This window comes from Cottoperca gobio, chromosome 16 (genome assembly GCF_900634415.1).
Source record: "Cottoperca gobio chromosome 16, fCotGob3.1, whole genome shotgun sequence".
NCBI lineage: Eukaryota > Metazoa > Chordata > Actinopteri > Perciformes > Bovichtidae > Cottoperca > Cottoperca gobio.
Window position 1 is genome coordinate 6,441,921 of NC_041370.1, and position 15,258 is coordinate 6,457,178.

The following is a 15,258-nucleotide window of genomic DNA, read 5'->3' on the forward strand; positions in this document are numbered from 1 at the left end:
TTACCTATAAAGGGGAACGGAGTAATATTCACAGGGTTGAAGGCTTTACAGTCGGCCTGTGTACTGTATTCTTAGGAGCCAAGCTGCAGAGTCTTTCTTCCTTCTCTTTGAAGAGGAACTCAGTATGCAAAGCATGGTTGGTGTTTCAGATGCTATTTTAGGCTCACATCCTCTCACACAATGACTCTCTGTCTCTGTGACAGCAGAAGACAGTCTTAAGCATTCACGATATGTGAGTTAAGTATAAAGTAAGTGAAGTTGAATTCAAAATGTAAGTCAAAGGTGCACAGATCCTCTGTGATGCTAATGGAAGGAGCTAAGGAAGTAAACTACAGTTTTACCTGCTCAAATATATGCTTTAAACATTCACTCAATCATATTGTTTCAGATTTCTCAACTGTAACAAACTGCTGGTGCAGTGTCTCCCTGAGGTTGTCAGGCAGGTTATTAAAGCATTAACACGCTACTTTATACCTGTGACTGTACTGTGTCTGCAATTTTGGAGCGTGACAAGAAAAAATGTAAAACGGTCCATTTATTATCAGTGCAAAATGTTTCATTTCTATTACTGAAAATGCCGTCAGCAGCTTCCAAAAAATACATATTGACATTCAATGGTCTCTACAATGTCCAGGGTGGAGGACAATAATGTGAAATAACAATTTATTCATTCACTTCAATACATTTAGAGATAAATGCAAACGCAATGTGCTCGTCTATACAGTATGTTGTCTGCTCTCTCATCTCCACCGTGATCTCAGCTGTGGGACTCGTGCTCTGAACCGCACCTCTTCCCTCTTTGTGCAAAGCACATCTAATTCAAAGTATTATTGCTTCACTCATCAGACTACCACAATTCCATGCAATGGTTTTTGTACCACTTTTAATGATCGTGAACTGATATAACACATTTAAAGAGGAAGTTTATGAATGTGAAAAGTTCTAGTCATCCTGAGAAACAACCAACCAAGTGTGTCTTTTCTTTGTGCAGTTGTTATTTGCCCGTGAGTTTGAACTGTGAATATTTGTTGGTCCAATATCATTATTTCCCTTGTTATAATGCATAATACCTACTCTGCAAACTGTGACGTGTGTGACAGTGAATAGTCAATATCACTGGGTCATATATGCAGTGCCAGTTGAGTAATGTTCATGTTAAAACTGATAAATGCATCAAAAACCTGCAAAATATGTTCCTACGTTTTATTTTCAAACTCTTATTTGCACTTCTGTATTTGTATACTGTTCAACTTCTGTAGGTGCTGTTATAAGCAAGTCACTGAGGATTAATATATGTCCTGATATGACATCACCGCATTTTCAGTGCCTCTGGTAACTTCCTGTTTTCACATTGTGCTACTAGACCATCTTCAGCTAATGAGCTGAACATCTGTCAGTGTGTTGTCACTGAAACCTCATAGTTTATACTTAATCCTACAAACAGTGTTTTCTGTGCAAGAAACTCCTGGCTCCCTCTTAGTACTGCGACATGTTCAAATAGGAAGTAATCTATTACTTGTTACATAGAAACAGGTACCGATCTGGAGAGTATTTGTTTAAATTTTATTTATTTTTACATCAAAGGTCTTCACACACACACATGTTCCTCACCACAGTGGTGTGTCCAGTGACAGAATGCAATTTAAATAACACTCTTTCTGTTACAGGATTGATCTTTATTTGTGCGCAAAGCTGATCACCAGAGCTGCAAACAAAGCGGCACTGGGGGTACAGACATACCACCTCAGAGAGGCAACAATATTTGGAAACATTCATATAAAAAGAACAGCATATATACCCAAAGCAAAAAAACAATTACTGGACGACCCAGTTGCTCAAACTCCTGAACCACAGCTACACATAGTATAGTGGCATTTAACACACAAAAAGTGCACTTATAAACGTATTTAGAAACCGCTCATGAAATCATAGACAAAAGAGAACACACTAACATTTGAAGAATGATATTCAGTATAATAATAATAATAATAATAATAATAAGCCCTACATCAACGTCTTCATAGTAATGAAACAATAGATTTCAGTTTATTCAGCTGCATACATTTCTCAAATAATAATGTAATGTCCAAAAGTAATGGAAAGCTCAACTGCTACATGAAGCTAGTTTTTTTATTGTGCATGCATGCTTTTTTTTGTCTCTAAAAGTAAAATCACACACACACACACACACACACACACACACACACACACACACACACACACACACAAACACACACACACACGGTAAACCAATAATTGTAACCCTGAGTCAGTAGCATTCAGAAGCTGACCTCTTGGCAAACCCAAAATAAAAGGAATGTTATCGTTAAATGACTCAAAGCTAAACAGTTCTCAAATCTCACCCATTATTTCCTTCACATTGGAGTACACTGCCACATCCTCGCCTCCCTGCTCTTCTGCAGATATACACATTTTTGTCTCTTCATCTTTCCATACCATCACCTCCTCCTCCTCCTCTACATTGCCCTCCATCATTTCACCATCGTCTCCTCCATCGTCTCCTCCATCGTCTCCTCCCTCCTTTGTTTCTTTCTTTTTAATTTCAGCATACTCTGTGTCTGTGGACTCTCGTGCATCTTCTGCCGCTGTGAGACTATTCCCCAAATGTCATTGTTAGAATGCCCTAATAAGTAATAAATGTCCAAAGAACGTCCTAGTATGTTATAAAATGTCCTAAAAGCATATCGTAGTATAGTATGCCATAAAAATGTCCAACAGCGTCTTTTTATGTAGCCTATGCATAAAAAGGTTTTTTGTAAAAAGTCCATAAATAATATATTATATGACATAATATAGTATGAATATATAATATACTATACCATATAATATGAAAAAAATATATATTTATTGTATACCATTGCATAATAAAATGTGTAATGTTTCGTAAAAAGTCCCCTCAAGTGAGGTTTTGTTTTATTCTCTCACTCAGTTCAATGTGATTAACAAAACAATGTTTAAATGGAAATATTTATAAATGTTTATGCAGATTACACCCAAGCAAACTTTACATGACAAACTCTTTGGAACAAATACTACAGGACGTCTCAGAAAATTAGAATATTGTGATAAAGTTCTTTATTTTCTGTAATGCAATTAAAAACAAAAAATGTCATGCATTCTGGATTCATTACAAATCAACTGAAATATTGCCAAGCCTTTATTATTTTAATATTGCTGATTAGGCTTACAGCTTAGAAAACTCAAAAATCCTATCTCAACAAAATTAGAATAGTTCCTCAGACCAAGTAAAAAAAAAGTTTATAACAGCAAAACAAATCAAACATTTGAAAATGTCCATTAATGCATCAGTACTGGTTGGGAATCCTTTTGCACGGGATTACTGCATCAATGCGGCGTGGCATGGAGGCAATCAGCCTGTGGACATTGCTGAGGTGTTATGGATGCCCAGGATCTTCAATAACGGCCTTTAGCTCATTAGGCATGTTGGGTCCTGGTGTCTTTCAGTCTTCTTCTTCCACAATACCCACATATTCTCTATGGGGTTCAGGTCAGGGGATTGGCAGGCCAACATAGAGGACAGTAATGCCATGGTCAGTACACCAGTTACTGGTGGTTTGGCACTGTGGGCAGGTGCCAGATCATGTGAAAATGAATCCTCATCTCCTAGAGCTTTTCAGCAGACGGAAGCATGTAGGCTCTAAAATCTCTTGGTACACAGCTGCATTTACTCTGGGCTTGATGAAACACAGTGGACCAACACCAGCAGCTGACATGGCTCCCCAAACCATCGTGACGTGTGGGAACTTCACACTGGATTGCAAGCAACTTGGATTTTGCTCCTCTCAGCTTTCTCCAGACTCTGGCGCCTTGACTTCAAATGAAATACAAACTTGCTTTCGTCTGAAAAGAGGACTTTGGACCACTCTGCAACTGTCAGTGCTTCTTTTCCATAGCCCAAGTCAGACGCTTCTCGTTGTCTTGAGTTCAGAAGTGGCTTGACCATGGGAATACGGCTATTGTAGCCCATTTCCCGGACACGTCTGTGAACAGTGGCTTTTGATACCTGGACTCACAGCTTCAGTCCACTGTCTTTGAAGCTCCCCCAAATTCTGGAAGCGACTCTTCTTCACATGCTGTTAAGGCTGCGGTTCATCTCTCTTGGTTGTGCAGCGTTTCCTGCCATTTCCCCCTTCCAACAGACTTTTTGTGGATGTGCTTTGAAACTGCCTCTGTGCACAGCTTGCTCTTGAGAATTTCTTTTTGTGTCTTACCCTCCTGATGGAGGGTGTCAATGATGGTCCTTTGGACAGCAGTCAGATCAGCAGTCTTCCCCATACTGTGATTTAGTTAATGAACCAAGCTGATGTTTTTTCAAGGCTCAGGAAACCCTTGCAGGTTTCGAGTTAATTAGACGATTCAAGTGATTCGTTAACACCCTACTAGTATACTTTTCATGATATTCTATATTTATAGATAGGATATTTGAGTTTTCTTACAGCTGTAAGCCATAACAGCCAATTAATAATAAAAGGCTTGCAATATTTCAGTTGATTGTAATGAATCCAGATGCATGACATTTTGTTTTTTTTTAATTGCATTACAGAAAAAAAGAACTTTATCACACAATATTCTAATTTTCTGAGACAGTCCTGTACATATGGAAAACTACAAATGTAAACCTCAGAAAGTGCATTTAAGACTTTTAAGGCCTTAATTAGCTAAATTGGGTTCATTTGTAAGACCTCTTACACACCTGCAGGTGAATACATTGAGTGATTTGCATGACACTGTTTTCAAAACAAGAATTGTCAAAAGACAGACATAGGCAGAAACTCACTTGTTTTCCGGAGGGAGATTCCAAGTAGAGTAAACACTGTTAATGTTGGATGAGGCCCTGTGGAACAACAATAATGTGAAAACTGTAGTGACTATAATGAGTGACAGGGAGACTCTCATTGTGCAGTTCCACGTCTGAAGGATTTTAAATGGATGCTGTTGATTCCAGCATGAGCAGCAGCAATAGTTTTTTGTCTACAGAGTGTGCCTTGTCAGAGTGGGGACTGTGTGTGTGTGTGTGTGTGTGTGTGTTCTTACGGGTGTCTGACAGACGGCTGGCAGCATCGTGGGCATTTAGACGGAGCGGCTGGTCTGGTCCAGAGGTCATCTCTGTCCTGGAAGCCTCCGCCACGCTGGTCTCATTCAACAGATTCCTCGTCCTGACGCCATTCCACCACCCTGAATGGTTAAAAACACACACACACCACACACACACACACACCACACACACACACCACACACGTCATTGTTGCCTAGATCTGTTCATAATGAAGCAGAAGAGGTTTGCAAATGAGTCATCACCAGAAAACATGTGTTGTAGTTCCTTGTAGTGTTGATTTCTTCCTCTTGTGTCTGAAACAAAAACGGACACTAGTGTATGATAAAAACATGTCAATTAAACATGCAAATCATCTGTGAAATGGAATCGGTTCATACTTTACCTGTAGACAAAGACGATAAGAAAATGATGAGCAGGGTAAAAGAGAAAGGATGATGATCCTGTCTTCGTAAAGCCTCCTGTGGTTAGAAGAGACATAGCATCAATATATAGACACCGATATGTGAACAAGTACCACACATACAGTATAAACTGCTGTTGATTTCATCAGAGCAAAGAAATGTATTCTGGCAAGTCTGATTTAAAAAACAAAACCGTCCAACACGTCTCCCATATGATCCAGTACACATGCAGCTTCACTCACGTTCAAACAGATGGACTCGGTCAGATGATCTTTGATTTATTTCATTTTTGCGATGCAGTAGTAGATCCGGGTTGGTCTGAATACCGTGTAGTTCTGACGCCGTACACGTTTACATCCCCTTTTTCAGCAATTCAACTTGTACCATGAGTATGTGTGTGACGGGGGATAGCGGTTACTGCTGCAGCTCAGGGTCACAGAGCGCTTCCCGTCAGGCCGCTGCTGCTCTGCTGCTGTGGTGATGTTTGTCTGCTTTGGAGCATCTAAGCAGGGACATTAATGAAACAGGACAAAATAGTTTACTCAATATTTTAGTGTTCGTGAGATATTATAGGAGTTACGGCACAAATTAAAAGATCATTTAAAACCACTGTGTGTAGAATTGAACGTTTTGGCTTTAATTTATTCCACAAGAACAAAGAAAGTCATGGGGGAAGATAGTAATAGTTATTACTTGATGAGTGCATCAGTCTACTCACACTTGACTTTAACCAGCTTGCGGCGAGTCTCCAATTCCAATTTCATTACGGGCGCTGAACATCTGTACAGTCCACTGTCAAATACACCGACAGACTTCAGAGGGATGGTCTGATTCGTCCAGATGATTCCACTCTTCCCATCAGTCATCTTCATCCAGGTGAAGGAGGTCACTGGGTGGGTGGACTGGGCACTGGAACGCAGCGTCAACGACTTGTTTCATTTACTTCAAGGTCAGTCAGCTTCTACGGTCAAGTGTTTCGGAACGACTGCGTTGGAGTAAGATCAAATTTCTTTAATTGAAACTAATATTAAACTGTTGTGAATAATAATTGAATAAAAGTATTCATCAATTGGATCATTACTACAGATGCAATACTTTGTAGCAGTATTGTCTAATGGTCTAGTTTGAACTTTCATAAACTGTTCAGTAGTTTATCTAAATACTGCGTCATATTTTCTAAGTTCATATGTTTTGTATGTGTAAACATCTATATTTTCAAAGTAACTAACTGTATGTAAAATAAATTCAGTGGAGTAGAAGTATAAAATAGAAAAGTATAAAAACTAACATTATTATTATTACATTACAATAAGAACCACTACACTAAAGACTGGACACTTAATGACAATGATCGATGATAAAGATCTACTTAATTGCTGTTTTTTATATTGAGATTAAATAAAAATTGTTTTGATGATTTGTTTAGCAAAAGAAGAGTGCACCGCTGAATCACACATTTCACCACCAATCTTTTGTTGCTTCCGTTGAACCTTCTCTGTTCGTGGCGCTGCAGGTGTAAAAGCCTGTGTGGATGAAGTTGGGTTTTTAAATGTGTGTCGGAGAGTTGTTGCCATCATTTACGGGAATGAAAGACCATCCTGAAGACTGATTAGTTGATCTGCGAGTCAAGGTGAGCTTCGACGCAGGAAACTTTCAACAGTGCATGCGATGGTGATCAGCTGACCTTCTATGACCTCATCTGTCATAGTGAGTATGGGATTGACGGGCGAGCATCTGTAGAGGAAGCAGCTGGTCGGGATTATCAGAAGGACTTAATCCTTTTTTTAATATGTTGCATGATATTATATCAGCAGTCAACTAAAATCCTGAAGAGTTAAACACTTAAGACATTCTCCAACTTGTGAGTTAGATGAAAAGATCAATACCGCATCATCACCATCACCTCACCATCATCAACCATGGCATGAAATAACCACTTTTGCTGCTCTGTATCTGCTGTGGAAGTCCCCAGATACGTCAGAACAAGGCGTCATGTCTTGGGATCATCAGAGCAGTTCACGGAGCTGTATGACGTCTCTATCAAGTCACAAGAGCTCTGGGTGCCCACAGATGGCTACAAATTATTTTTCCCTCGATTTTCTGATTCGGCGTCAGGGTGAATCTCAACGCTGATAGGTCCTGTGCTGGACAGTTTGTTGACAGTGAGCAGTGACGCCTGGCAACTTCTCCTGTAAAACAGCTTAATTGATGTTTTTCCACTACAGTTTATGTATGGATTAAAACTAATGAGATACAATGTGTTAGTTTGTATGTTAGGTGAAATTTAAGCTGTTTCCAGTCTTATGCTAGGCTAGGCTAGGCTAGGCTAGGCTAGGCTAGGCTAGGCTAAGCTAAGCGCTGGCCAGTCTAAGAAAGTTGATTCCATCTTTTCATCTAACTCAGAAAGTTTACTACTCACCTTTAAAAGACAAAGAATACAACGACAAAGAAATACAATTAAGAAGGGACGATACATCTAGTGGAACAGTCTACTGGATGTAAAAGATGAGAGAAAATTAAATATACAGAACAATTTCATCAAAACACAAATACTTACACAGTACTTGTATGCACTCGGATCACTAGCGCCCCACTATTAATGATGTTGACTGCATCGCATATGTAACTGCTCATCTGCTCTTTGTACTCTGTCCAAAACAAGTTGTGTTTGTATTAGTTCTGTTTTAACTCCACGGACGGACAAGTCAATCGGTTTGTTGTTCTTGTATCGGTACCAAGAGTATGTCGTTGGGGCAGATTGGCATCAGCGGTACATTGGAATAAAAGGGTCTTTTCCAACTACCACCAATGAATCCCCTTTTGTATCACTTTTAATGATGGAAATGGTTGCCTTCCTCGGGCCGTCTGGAATGAAGAAAACTTTTAGTATGCTTTCGACAGATAGTCTTGGATTTATTTCCTTTTCTCTGGTCATCATAAACTATCTGATGTACGTGCAGCACAAGAAGCTGTGAAACTTACATTTAACCTTAATTGAGTGACTTTGATCTTCCAGTACCCACAGAGTTAGTGGCTTCGCATGGTAGATGCCACTGTATTCAGGATTGATTTTTCAAACACATACAGGCCATGTCCAGTGATTAATAGCTATCCCATTTTTAAACCAGCTGCAGATGTTAGGTTGTGGGTACTTCTCGTCACTTTAAGTCAAACTCATTTTATCTCCTTGTTTAACTTCAAAGAAGAGACGTCACCTCAACTTCAGGCAAATCTGAAACAGAAGATTTCAATGTTATGTTGGTGATACTCAACATAATCCACTAGAAGACTGTACGTAAACCAAAAGTGTATTAAAACTACTGTGAATCAACAAACACATCAAAAATATATGAAGTGAAGTAGAAAAACCTAAGAATACTCACATGTGACATTAATAATGACTATGTAGATGTCTTTGTCTCAAGTATGTTTGTGCTTACAACAGTAGTCTCATTGTGGGACTCTCCATTGATACGATATTCAACATCCCTGTGTTGCTTTCCACAGCCTCGTCATTTTAAACCAGCTAAAGGTGGGGACAGGATTTCCTTTGGGGCGGAGCAAGTGAGTGTCACAGAGTTTTTCCACAATGTTTTTGGGGTTATTTCAGCCAATGTGTCCTTGGGAGCATCTGTATCAACCAATTCAAACAAGTCAGGAGAAAACAGTCAATTTAAGCAAGCATAGAGGATTGTCTCGGAAATCAAATATGCAGAAGATTAGAATCAGACTGTATTTCAGTCCCACTAAAGAGTTGTGTTTTTTTGACTGCTGTTAAAATGTACTTATGTTCTATCTTATTATACTACTAAAAAGTACATGACATTATTATTCTAGTAATTCTGATCTGATCTTAAACCACAAGCATTCAAATAGTAGCAAACTCAGTTGTAGCACATGTATTGTTAGCTAAGTATGTTTTTCTAAAAACCTAATTTCAAATTTACGTTAAATTCTCCTTTCACAATCGTGATCATAAAACAATAATAACTTCCCAGGATGAGTTCCTGCATTAAAAGGACTTGCAATCAATCTGAGAGGACCAAGACTTTGGTGCAGGTGCTACATTTGGTTTGCATTTGGATCACATTATATATAGTATGACCACTGTAATAGCAGACATGAATAAAATAACTTTTGAACTTACATTCGACAGTTAAACTGATATTAGAAACAAATAATGGTCTTTGTATATGTGTTTGACATGAAACTCCTTCTTATCATCCTGCCAGCTGACTGAGAAACTGCTCGTGGTGCTTTTCTGATGTGTTGAGGCTCTTTGTGTCAAACCTCAATTTGTGGTTTTGATGGACATGAACTTGAAGTGGAGCATGTGAGTGTTATCCAGCCAGATTCTTTTACAACTGGTGGTTTTCTCAAAAGTGATCGGGCATGGATTTTCTGAAAATATGAAAAGAGACAATAGCAGCAGAAATGTAAAGGTATAGAAACATAAATGCTAGTGTTAGTCATTATAATCAATTAATACAAATACATATTTGTAATGGAATTAACACTTTTTCCTGCATATATATATATATATATATATATATATATATATATATATATATATAATATATATATAATTATATATATATATATAAAACTAATTAAAACTCATACAATTGTTTCTCAAAATAAAAAATAAATAAATAAATGTTTTTTTATATTCATTATATTATAAATCTTATTCCACTAATCCATCTCCATCTCTGCACAAGATTTTATGAAAATATCTTTTAGTATTCACTATTACCTGTAACTGTGAGTCTCTGTGATTTATTTATCCATTTCTCCTTTTCTTTTTTTCCTATATATCTAAAAAATATAGTCTACCACTGTCACTTTTGTTCAGGTTGCAGATTAATATACTGCACTCTTGTTGGTGTTGAAGAATAAATTCTCCAATTGAAGTTGGGAGAGCCGATATTTTCACTCTTCCTGCTAAATCTGGACTGACAGGATACATGCGTTATCCGTACTGTAAATGTAAGTGCCGGTCAAAATCGTATCATTCCAGAGTGCATTCTTTATCCAAAACAGTTTGCACCGACAACGTCACTCTTTCAGCGACTGTGCAATTTGATTTTAACGCAGACTCCTCTTTAGCTGTCCAGCTGACCGGCTCCTAGTGTGAACTTGGGCACCAGAAAATCTGTGGTGATAAAAGACAAGTGTGAGTCAGGAAGTCATGGAAAGTGACTTTAATGTTGTGAAAGCAAACATTTGTTCTCATATTTGAGTAAATAAATCCTACCTTTTATTATCGCCAGAAATTCAACCACACGACTATCGTGAAAATTATTTTCACACGGCACTAAAGCTTGATATCTGAAAAACAAAACAAAGTGTATTTATTTTACTAGCCTTGATACTGGGTAGGTTTTTTTTTAGCTATTTATTTCAATCCAAATCAACATCTTCTTCCTCTTTTTGTTCATTTCCTGAGTTGTTTGAGTGTTCTGCATTTCTTCCTTCTTTTCGAGATTGTGGAATTCTTCAGCATTGTAAAATTATAAGATATATTTTATTACAACTACATAATTTGTCATTATGTTCAGTAAAAACAAATTGTAAGACAAAAATATGAGGCTACATGTTTGTGGTAAACCCCAGTGTAGTTGTGGTGTCTTGATAGAAAAGTGTCTAAACAGGTTCATAAAGGTTCAGTTTCTTTTTCCTTTAAAAGCTAAAATATGACTTGGAGGAACATTGGCTTTATTTGACATCAACTGTTTGTTAACATCACATTCAAAAACATTCAAAGTAGACCCATCAACACCACACAGTATATTAAAGTGCAAACAGTCCAGTGCATTTATTTTACAGATATGGTCATTATCCCCAAACTTAAACGTTAATATTAAGTATTAGTGTTTATACAGTATATACTTCATTTCCAATTGCCATGATACTTGTGGAAAAGATGACTTTTTGTTGGCGAAAGTCTAATTTAATTAATTTCCCATTCCACTTAGAAAATAAACCTGTGGAAGGATCAAAACATCAATTTGCCTAGACAGACATTGTAACCACTTGAGATAAACCTTTACAGACAGAGATGACCTTTTCAGTAAACAGGCAGTCAAAAGGAGTTAATAGGGAAATATGAATATTGAAAGACACACAAACAAGCTTGTTGTTCTTACCGCAGAGGATCCACTTATCTGTGCTCACATCATCCCTCCTAAAGTCAGAAAGATTTAAAAAGGGAAGTTTTCACAGTTGACCCTCAAATCTTGTAAAATTTGCATGCCCAATCATGCAAGCCCAAGAGAACACAAATTTTTATATATTTTTAGGTTCCCCTACAACTAGCCCGCTACAGTATGCACGAAACTTCCTCTCAATTCCTCTATTTAATACTTTTGTTTAAAGATAAGTTCTGTTTAGGGGGGTGACGGTCTTTACACGACGAGAAGCTTATAGTATTTGACTTTGAAATGATGCTCAAACTGTATTTACGGTGTCCTTCATAACTTCTGGTTCATCAAAGAAATGTGAAAACGTGTGAAAAGATTCATTAAATTCTGTACAATATGTGTTCCTAATGTAAACCGCACATAAACAGGAAACCTTACACCAAACATTGACTTCACTTCCCCTCCACCAGAGCAGCTGCCGCTATCTTCTCGGCAATCAGCCGCCATTTCATCGATGGCGCCATTTAAGGCTTGCAGCATTGCAGCAAAAGAGCGGCGACTGAACGGGCGTGTCTGGGCCATGGCCATATCCCACCAGCGTTAGAAGAAACCATGCTCAGTCCTTTTCTTGCGCCGCCAGTCGCTTTTTTCACTTCACCTTTAGTGACCTCCACTGACAGCACACAAGTCCGCACCCTTTGAGTCTTGCGGGTTCAATGCCTCGCTGTCGGGCCAGTCGCTCAATCGATCATCGTCCAGGCAGAGAGGATAATTGTGCTTTGGTTAGAATCCGCACTGCTACACTTGAGTCCACCATGGAGGCCACAAAGGGAACAGGAATAGCCGACACCCCCACCAGATAGCGAGGCAGCTGCCCAACTAGTGCTTTAAATGCTCCTTCTCTGAGTGATCAGGGTGGAGGTAAGCGTCGGGAGAAGCCAAGAGAAGTGCGTGGGCTCGGATTCTGGAAGGTTCTCTCCCCATGTCTCCAACAGGCCAGGGAAGTCAAACTTCTCCAGCATGGAGGGTCTCACCACGTAGACTTTAGGCAGCGTCAACCCCTGTGAATCTAGTACTTCCACACTTGCTTTCCTCTTTCTTCTGGGCTTTCTTCTGATGCTAAGAGATAAAGTACACTGTTTGTCGCTGGCAGAGACCGGGCCTCAAGAAAACCTCCACACTGTTGGGCTTGGGGTCTTCGTGTATGTCATGAAGACGGCATTGTAGGGGGAACTTAACTCTTTCCATGTATCCCTCGGGTTCAAACGGAGAGGTGGAAGGGACAGTGGTAGAATCCCATAGGCGAAGTCAGGGTGTTAGGGTTAGGGTAGCCTGCCACCTCCTCTGGGGCCACAGGGGATGGAGACGGAGCTGCTCCATCGTCCCCAGAACTGAGACCAAGGGGGAGTTTATGAAAGTGGCTTTTCCTCCCCACGGTCTCCTATCACAGCCAAGTTGATCCTCTTGATCAGAGATCTTCCAATGCATCCTTGACGTCGGAAAATTTATTGTGCTCTATGGACTCTTTGAGGGTCTCAAGGAGGTTCAGGCTTCTGAAACATCGGCCATACTGTGAAAAGATGAAGATTTAATATAGATATGCATCATATTCATATGAAGTATATATCTGACATACAGACTTGACATGAGGGACTCATACAAATACATAAAAGCTTTTCAATAGTAACTTTGTAAACATAATCCGAGAAGAAACCTGAAAGAATTTATATTTCTGGTGTCACAGGAAACCTAAAACAATATCACAATCTAAGGTCCATGTAAAAATCATGAAATGCATTGCTGTTCACGTTTTTTAAACAATCAAATATAGACTTTTAACAAGGCAACATTCAGTTCATCACAACAAACTGCACACACTCACCTTCAGATCTGGAGGAGAAGCAGAACTGTGGTTGAAAATTCGTTCTCAGTTTGTCAAATCTTGATTGTTCTGCAGCTCTGAGCACCAACAGTGTCAGGTTGGTCTATTTAAAGACGTCCGTCTAGCTAGTGAACATTATTGGTAATCTGTTAGATTAGCTTTAATCCAAATCCCTTTGAGCACATTCATGCACACTGTGTGTATGGGTCTATTTTCTTCAAGGCCTACAAGAAGAAGCAGATACATAAACATACAAACACACTTTATAAATAAAGCATCATTTGTTACATTTGCTTTAGTTTTCATTTAAAATAGGAAAGAAAGTATTTATTATTATTACAGTGCAAGACAAGAGAGGATGGTCAAACTCTCAGAATGACCATGAAGCACTTAAAAGTACATATTTATTAACACTACAAATTCATTTTATCCTCACTATGTTGAAGATGACGTACGTATGGAGCGCCCTGGTTGCTAAATGTTATGGTGCATACCACCATCACTGCAATGTCCCCGGTGTAGCTCCAGCTGGGGACCTTTGTTACATGTCAAACCTTATTTCTCGTTTCACGTGTCAACATGTCAACAGTCGAAAAATAAAAGCAAAAATGCCCAAAAGTTATATGAATAAATGAAAATCAAAGCTATTCTTAAACAAGTCTTTTATTTCTTACATTTTAATGACAGATTTGAGGCAAGAACTAGCAGGGAATGCATCCGCCACGTATGAAAAGCAGGTAAGTGTATTTTTGAAAAACTGAGAAAATAGACGGTAAGCGCACGGGGAAAAGAGAAGTTTCTTCTTTGGGACTATGAAAGCATTGGTTGATATGATTTTGCACGACCTAGCCCTTATAAAGGGGAGTTTTTTGAAACCTAAAGTGGGAACGGAGTAGTAATATTCACAGGGTGAAGGCTTAACAGTCGGCCTGTGTACTGTATTCTTAGGAGCCAAGCTGCAGAGCGTCTTTCTCCTTCTCTTTGAAGAGGAAAATCAGTATCTAACTACAGGGACAGTCTCCCTGGAGTTTAGTACATTGTTCAGGGGCTCAATGGTGGCAGCCTGGTATTGAACTCACAACCTTCTGGTTTGGAAGGCATACCACCAGACCATTAGGCTATGACCATCCGCAATCTCAACAAAGAAATATTGGCGAGTCGCCAACATTTCTTTGTTGAGGTAAAAGGTTAGTTCATCAGCAAACAGGCTTATTTCCCAGGAGAGTTATTGTATCTAATCAGGCCTGATAGTGTGAAGTACTACCTCCTCCATTACTAAAGCAAATCTGTTTTTCCTGTAGACCAACTCTTCAAAAGTGGATGTGATTTATGCCAATAAAGCCTTTCTGGGAGAGAAAGAAGTAGTTGAGGAAGACGCTCTCCACTACGCCAATGTGGACTTCACTAAGCTCCAGGCCAAGTCGGGGGGTAAGCTTGGGGAAGGGGAGATCAGAGGCCTGGCCTCAAACACGGCCGAATACGCTGAGGTCCGTCTGCACTCTGGAGGAAGCAACGGAGGAGATGCAAAGGAAGGAGAGACCGTTGCTGGCGCTCATTTGGGAGAAGGGAAGACGGTCTCATAGGACAGGTTGTGAAGAGGTGATGGCTTAACTTTATGGGAAATGATCTGAAGCACAGGGCTGTGGGCTTCCAGCAGATACAGGACTTCACCATGTCAGTCCAGCTGAGCTCGAAAGGTTCGCAGCAGTGGAGGGAGAAACTGCACTGCAGGAA

The 15,258-nt window shown here is 39.3% G+C and overlaps 1 pseudogene; it reads right to left on the bottom strand.

The window, feature by feature from the left end:
* Window positions 1–12,094: 12,094 nt before the first annotated feature.
* Window positions 12,095–14,625, bottom strand: LOC115020994 (interferon-inducible GTPase 5-like; annotated as a pseudogene).
* Between the last annotated feature and the right edge of the window lie 633 nt (window positions 14,626–15,258).